At 42.2% G+C, this 7,229-nt stretch overlaps 1 protein-coding gene across 1 annotated transcript in view; it reads right to left on the bottom strand.

Moving 5' to 3' along the window:
* Positions 1 to 7,229, bottom strand: part of LOC119409038 — a 20,401-nt gene that overhangs the window by 6,566 nt on the left and 6,606 nt on the right. Inside the window, exon 2 of the mRNA XM_037675900.1 lies at positions 3,826 to 3,828. The gene's annotated coding sequence lies outside the window, so the exon portion shown is untranslated. The remainder of the gene's footprint in view (positions 1 to 3,825; positions 3,829 to 7,229) is intronic.

Consider the following 7,229-nt stretch of genomic DNA (forward strand, 5'->3'; position numbering starts at 1 on the left):
AGGTTGAGCGTCTGATTGAAGCAGTGGATGATCTGGACACACTGGACGACTGCAGCGCTGTTCTCTCACAACTTCAATGAACAAACACACAAAGTGATTTTCTGAAAAGCAAAAAAATATATTATTGTAAATACAGCATTCAAGTCAAACTGATCACATTGCTGAATAATCAGTATGTGCATCATTGTCATGGCATGTGTTTTACTGACATTACAGCTGAAACATTTTCTGGTAACTCTTTACAATAAGGTACACAACATTTGATTAACTACTAGGGAACGCCTCCAGAACAAATCCGGAGCTAATGGGTGGTTAACCAGTACTTACTGGGGAACACACATCCAAGCTTTATTAGAGGACTGCTGGCTTGTTACCTTATAAATGAAGATTAACTAATCAAGAACTAATGAGTAGTTACCAAGGATACCAAAGAGGAACGAATCAGGAGCTAATGGGATTTTAACCAGTACTTATTGGGAAACACAATCAAGCCTGAAGCCCTCAGTATACTGCCGCGTACATCCGTTCACGCATACGTACGCGTGTACTGTACGCAAAGGGTTCAAATTTCAGACTCCTGCGTACACCCCGAGCAGCTGCAGAGCAGCTTCACAGACAAGGGGCGTTTACCTTTGGGACAAATTGAGGTCGCCGATTGGTCATTTGCTGACACGCCTATTGGATTGATTGACAGGTAGGAAAAAAAAAGAGCTCTGGCAGCCACAGCGGTGTTCTGTGTTTATATGTTGTTAATAAAAAGATTAAAAAAAAAAAAAAACAGAGAGCGCTGGCTCTACAGCCCACATATCAGACCAGCCCACCAGGAAATCTCCAGACCCTCCCGCAGCCACTCTGGACCTGAGTTTAATTTGCTCGTGACAAATTCCTTAATTTCTCACCATTTCAGTCATGGCATCAACGGAGGAGGAAGAGATCACTTGTCTCTTCGCAAAAAAACAAAAGAAAAGGCCAGATCAGAGATGAAGAAGGGGAATTTAATACATTGGTGTCGCATACAAAACAGTCCGTCGCTGGGCAGTTTATTGTGCGACACCACGTACGCGTATGCGGTCGTCAAAAATTGAGCTTTGCCCGGACATGCCCTGGGGGGTACATTCGTACCTCTGCGTACGTACGTGCGTACGTCTGCGTATGGCCGTATGCGGGAGTATACTGGGGGCTTTATTAGGCGACTACTGGTTTGTTTCCACAGAAACAGAAGAGAAATTCCCCATGTGGGATTTGAATAAAACCTGCAACAGTGAGGTCACAGCTCAAACATATTCAAGATGACAGCTGTACAAGATCATGAAATCAGTTAGAGGTAAGAATCCAATAAAATCAATAATCAATAGGAAACAGGTTTTTGACAAAAATGAGCTGTGACCTCACTGGTACAGGGTTGATTCAAATCCCACATCAAGAATTTCTCCTCTGTTTCTGTGGTAACAAACCATTAGTCCCCTAATAAGGCTTGGCTGTGTGTTACCCAGTAAGTACTGGCTAACTACTTTAACTCCTGATTTGTTCCTTTTTGGTTTCCTTAACTACCCATTAGTTATTGATTAGTTCCTCTTTATTTACAAAGTAACTAACTAGTAGTCTCCTAATAAGGCCTGGCTGTGTGTTTCCCAGTAAGTACTGTTTAACTACCCATTAGCTCCTGATTTGTTCCTGATTCGTTCCTAAGGCGTTCCCTAGTACTTTATCAAATAGTGTGTACCTTATTGTAAAGTGTTACCCATTTTCTGTATTTTTACACCTTCTGATTTATAAACGTTATTGTTGTCATTAGTTTACACATGTCAAGCAAGTACAATTTCAAAGTCAAGCCTGAAAGAATGGGTGTAATATTTCAAAATGTGTCTTTGTTGTGGGTGAATGAGATCAAAAACTGTACAAATACACTTTTCTATGCAGTGTGAACATGTGCGTGATAACATTACAAAGGGTTTTATAGAATCTAGATGGAAAAAGTGCTGCATGAATTATCTATTTATCTGTTTATGCTAACATTTTGCTACTCTAAACTTTGTCTTGTGGTTATTTGAAAGGAACCAATTTTCATGTGTAAAAATTAATTATTTTTAAATGTAACATATACAGGTCAATAAAATTACAGTGTCTTATCAGAAATGGTTGCTATGAGTTGTTTTACTTGATTTTTGTTTATTTAATCAATCAACCTTTCATCATCCCTTTAAGACCCATTTAAAAATTGTACTACAGTTCATCTAACAAAGTTAAGTAATGTCCTCTGGACGGATTAAATTTTTTTTTGTTTTAATAAATCTTGTTGAAACGTTTCATCTTTAATCCAAAATACTTTGTCAGTCTGAGGAGCTGCACTAAACTCTGTCATAAACAGACCCATCTCATAGTGGATCAAGCAGTTAACCCAACATTTTTCACTCAGGTAATCTGGACAGTTTATTTTTTGTGCTGAAACGTTTCGAGATATTCACTTACAATATAAGGGGTGGGGGGATTCAGTTTGGTTCAGTAAACTGTCAGCTCAGTTATAAACCTGGTCTCTGCACCTCCATAGAGTCTGATTCAGTGTAGTAGAGTTTCTCTGTGGAGCATTTTATTTTGCCAAGTTATCACCAAAGCACCATTAAACTGGGCAAAAAACAAAACAAACAAAAAAAAAACCTCTCTAGATCCTGTTTGTAAATGAGAAAAAAAAACAAAAAACTTTTTTTTTCTACTGCAATTAGTATAAGACAGCACTTAGAAAGATTTTCATTTAAAAGTATAATTTTGCTAAACATTTTGGAACTTAAACAGGGGTGGAGGCCTCCAGGTGCAACTGTCCCCCTCTTACAATGCTGTTATTGCTAGTATCACTCAACCCCCTGTGAATAGTAAACAGCCATCAGTGTGCTAATGATCCATTGTTAGGCTGATGGTCCTTCTTGACCATGTGAGCAGCTGGTTTTGGTTGTCAGCAGCAAAACTGGTTGATCCACTCTGAGAAGGTGCTATTTAAGAGACTGAGCTGAATACAGCACCTCAGACTGAGGAAGTCTCTCGGATGAGAGACGAAACGTTTCTGCATTTTTTTTGCTTTATTTTGTTTTTTCTTTTTTGTTTTCTTGTTTTTTGAAAGTCCAGAGGACCAGATTGAACTTTTTTGGATTTTGGAACTTCTTTTAAATGCAGTATCTAAAATAAACTACTTTTTACTTTACAAAAGCAGATGCTTTTGTTTAAACAAACTAATGTATACATTAAGTCCAAGTATGCTATTTTACCTATATAACATTTATATTTTGTTAATATTTTTTTTTCTTATAGAAACATTTCATATCATTCAGGCACATGACACATGATTTGTATTTTCATAAATAACATTAAAAAAAAATTACAATTTCTAATGCCCGTAATATTATCCCAGATCTCTTGTTGTGACATTGAAAGCAAGTCTGACAATGACGTGAGGTTTTAGGTTACAATAAGTGAAATATTTTAAAAGGGTCTCAAAGGGATGAAGAAAGGTCCATCCATCCATCTATGGGTCTCCTCCAAGTTGGAATGCCGGAAGAACCTTTCTAGGGAAGCACTCAGGAAGCATCCTTACCAGATGCCCGAACCACCTCAACTGGCTCCTGGAGGAGCAGCGGTTCTACTCTGAGTTTCTCCCGGATGACAGTTCTCACCCTATCTCTAAGGGAGAGTCCAGCTACCCTGCGGAGGAAACTAATTTCAACCGCCTGCATCCGCAATGCCATCCTTTCGGACACTACCCAAAGTTTGTGGCCATAAGTGAGGATAGGAACATAGACTGACTGGTAAAAAGAGAGCTTTGCCTTACAACTCAACTCCCTCTTCACCACAATGCACCAGAACAGAGTCTGTAACTGCAGATGTTGCACCAATCCGTATGTCAATCTCAAGCTCCATTTTTCCCTTACTAGTGAACAAAACCCCAAGATACTTTAACTCCTCCACTTGAGGCTGAACCTCACCCTCAACCTTAAGAGAGCAATCTACCCTTTTCTGACTGAGGACTATGGCCTCATATTTGGAGGTGCTGATTCTCATCCCAGCCGTATCACACTCAGCTGTGAACCACTCCAATGAAAGCAGGAGATCATGGCATGATGATGCCAACAGGGCCACATCATCTGCAAAGAGCAGGGTTGGAATCCTGAAGTCATTGAACCACAATCCCTCTGCCCTCTGACTGCACTGAGACATTCTGTCCTTAAAAGTTATGAACAGAATCGGTGACAATGAGTAGCCCTGGCATTGACCAACTCCCACCCTGAAGGAGTCTGACTTACTACCGGCAATGCAAACCAAACTCGCACCTCTTATATAGGGACCGACCAGCCCGTATCAATGGACCCTCAATCCCATACTCACCGAGCACCCCCACAGTGTGCCTCGAGGAACAGTCAAAAGCCTACTCCAAGTCCACAAAACACATGTAGACTGGATGTACAAACTCCCATGGCCCCTCGAGGACCCTAGTGAGGGTAAAGAGCTGATCCAGTTTTTTTTCCACAGCCAGGACTGAACCTGCATTGTTCCTCTTGGATCTGAGGTACGACCAACGATCTGACATGCTTCTCCAGTACCCCTGAATAAACATTACGCGGGAGGATAAGGAGAGTTATGCCCCTATAATTAGAGCACACCCTCCAGTCCCCCTTTTTAAAGAGTGATACCACAAACCCAGTCTGTCAATCCAGTGGCACTGCCCCTGATGTCCAGTTGATGTTGCAAAGGTGTGCCAACCAAGACAGCCCCACAGCATCCAGGGTGAATTTCATCTGCTCCCAGAGCCCTGCCACCTCGGACCTTTTTAACCATCTCGGCAACCTCAACCACGGTTATGGATTGACTGACCCTGAAGGCTCCCAAATCAGCTTCCTCCATGTAAGACATGCTGGTGGGATTGTCTGAGAAGTATTTCTTCCACCTCCTGATGACATCACTATTTGAGATCCACAGCACCCCATCTTTACTGAAAACAGTGTTAGTAAAGTGCTGTTTTCCCCTCCTCAGCCTCCTGATGGTTTGTCAGATTCTCCTCAGAGCTGACTGAGAGTATTTATCCAAGGCCTCACTGAACTCCTCCCACATCCAAGCTTTTGCCTCAGCTGCAGGCAAGGCTGCAAATTGTTTGGCCCTCCTTCCAGTACTGCTTCGCTGCCTCTTTAGTCCCTCCAGCCAACAAGGGCTGATAGGACTCCTTTTTCAGCTTGACAGCATCCCTAACCTTGGGTGTCCACCATTGAGTTTGAGGATGGCCACTGCAGGAAGCACCAACAACCTTGCAGCCACAGCTCAAGGAAGATACTTCAAGATTTGAGGTGTGAAACATAGCCCACTCTGCCTCAATGTCCCCCGCCTCACCTGGGATATGGTTAAAGCTCTCTGGAGCTGCAACTTGAAGATGTTTCTGATGGATTCTTCTGCCAGGCGTTCCCAGCAAATCCTCTCTATACGTTTAGGTCTAACGGGTCAGTCCGGTGTCTTCCCCCGCCATTTGACCCCACTCACAGGTGGTGATCAGTTGAACGCCCAGCTCCTCTCTTCACCTGAGTGTCCAAAGCTATTGGCCGGAAATAAGATGGCACAACTAAAAAGTCAGTAATCGATCAACAATCAAAGTCATCCTGGTTCCAAGTGCTATTACACTATGTTGGAATCCTTATGTTTGAACAATGTGTTGGTGATGGACAAAATATGACGTGCACAGAAGTCCAACAACAGAATGACGATCAAGTTCAGATCAGAGAGGACGTTTCTCCCAATCACGTCCCTCCAGGTCAAACTGTCATAACTCATGTGTGCATTAAAGTCCCCCAGCAAAATAAAGGAGTCCCCAGTTGGTGCACATTTCAGCACCCCCGCCAAGGACTCCAAGAAGGCCAGATACTCTGAACTGCCATTTGGCACATAGGCACAAACAACAGTCAGAACTCGTCCCACTACCCAAAGGCGGAAGGAAGCCACCCTCTCTTCTACCGGGGATAACTCTAGCACACAGATACCGTTCGGGGGCCAAAAGTAGACCTACACTAGCTCAGCGCCTCTCACCATGGGCAGCTCCAAAGTAGAATAAAGTCCAGGCCCTCTCAAGGAGATTGGTTCCTGAGCCCATGCTGTGAGTTGAGGTGAGTCCAACTATATCTAGTCGGTACCTCTCAACCTCGCACAAGATCAGGCTCCTTCCCTGCCAGAGAGGATACATTCCTTGTCCCAAGAGCCATCTTTGGTAAGCCAGGGTCAGAACACCAAAGTCCCTGCCTTCAGCCGCTGCCCATGTCATCATGCACCCAACTTGTATGGCCTCTCCTGCAGGTGGTGGGGACACAGGAAGGAAAACCCATGTTACTTCTTCAAGATGAGCCGGACCAGGCCCCATGACTAGAGACCTGGGCACCAGGTGCCCACTAGTGTGCCCTGCCCCAGGGCTGGCTACAGGGTGGTCCCGATAACCCACATCCGGGCAAGGGTTACTGAGCTCCTTGTTTTAATTTGTCCATAGAAGTCTTCTGAAATGATGAAAGCCCGATTGATTAAATAAAAATAAATAAATTAAACAACACGTAGCAACCTTTTTTGATTTGAGAATCTTATTTTATTGACATTTTGTTCGTTACAATTGAAAAAAAAATATTCTTACATATGACAATAGGTTACTTGAGAATAACCTAAAGACAAAGTTTAGAGTAGCCAAACGTTAGCATAAATATATACATAGATAATTCATGCAGCACTTTTTCTGTCTAGATTCTATAAAACTATTTGCAAAGTTATCACTCTCATGCTGATACAGCATAAAAAAGTATATTTGTACAGTTTTTGATCATTCACCCACCACAAATACACAATTAAGATATTACAGCCATCATTTCTTGTTTTTCTTTTACATTTTACTTGCTTCACATGTGTAAATTAATGACAAAAATAACAATTTTTTACATCAGAACGTGGAAAAATACAGAAAATGTTTCATCTACAACGTTTTTAAAACATTTGCCATGACCATGAAACACAGACTGATTATTCATCAGTGTGATCATTTTGACTTGAATGCTGTATTTACAATTATGTTTTTAGATTTGCAGAAGGTAACTTTGTGTGTTCGTTCATTGAAGTTGTGAGAGAACAGCGCTGCAGTCGTCCAGTGTGTCCAGATCCTCCACTGCTTCAATCAGAAGTTCAACCTTCTCTGGTGGAAGCACCACACCTGCATTGTTTCTGAACTT

Source organism: Nematolebias whitei, chromosome 4 (assembly GCF_014905685.2).
Source record: "Nematolebias whitei isolate Nwh7 chromosome 4, NemWhi1, whole genome shotgun sequence".
NCBI lineage: Eukaryota > Metazoa > Chordata > Actinopteri > Cyprinodontiformes > Rivulidae > Nematolebias > Nematolebias whitei.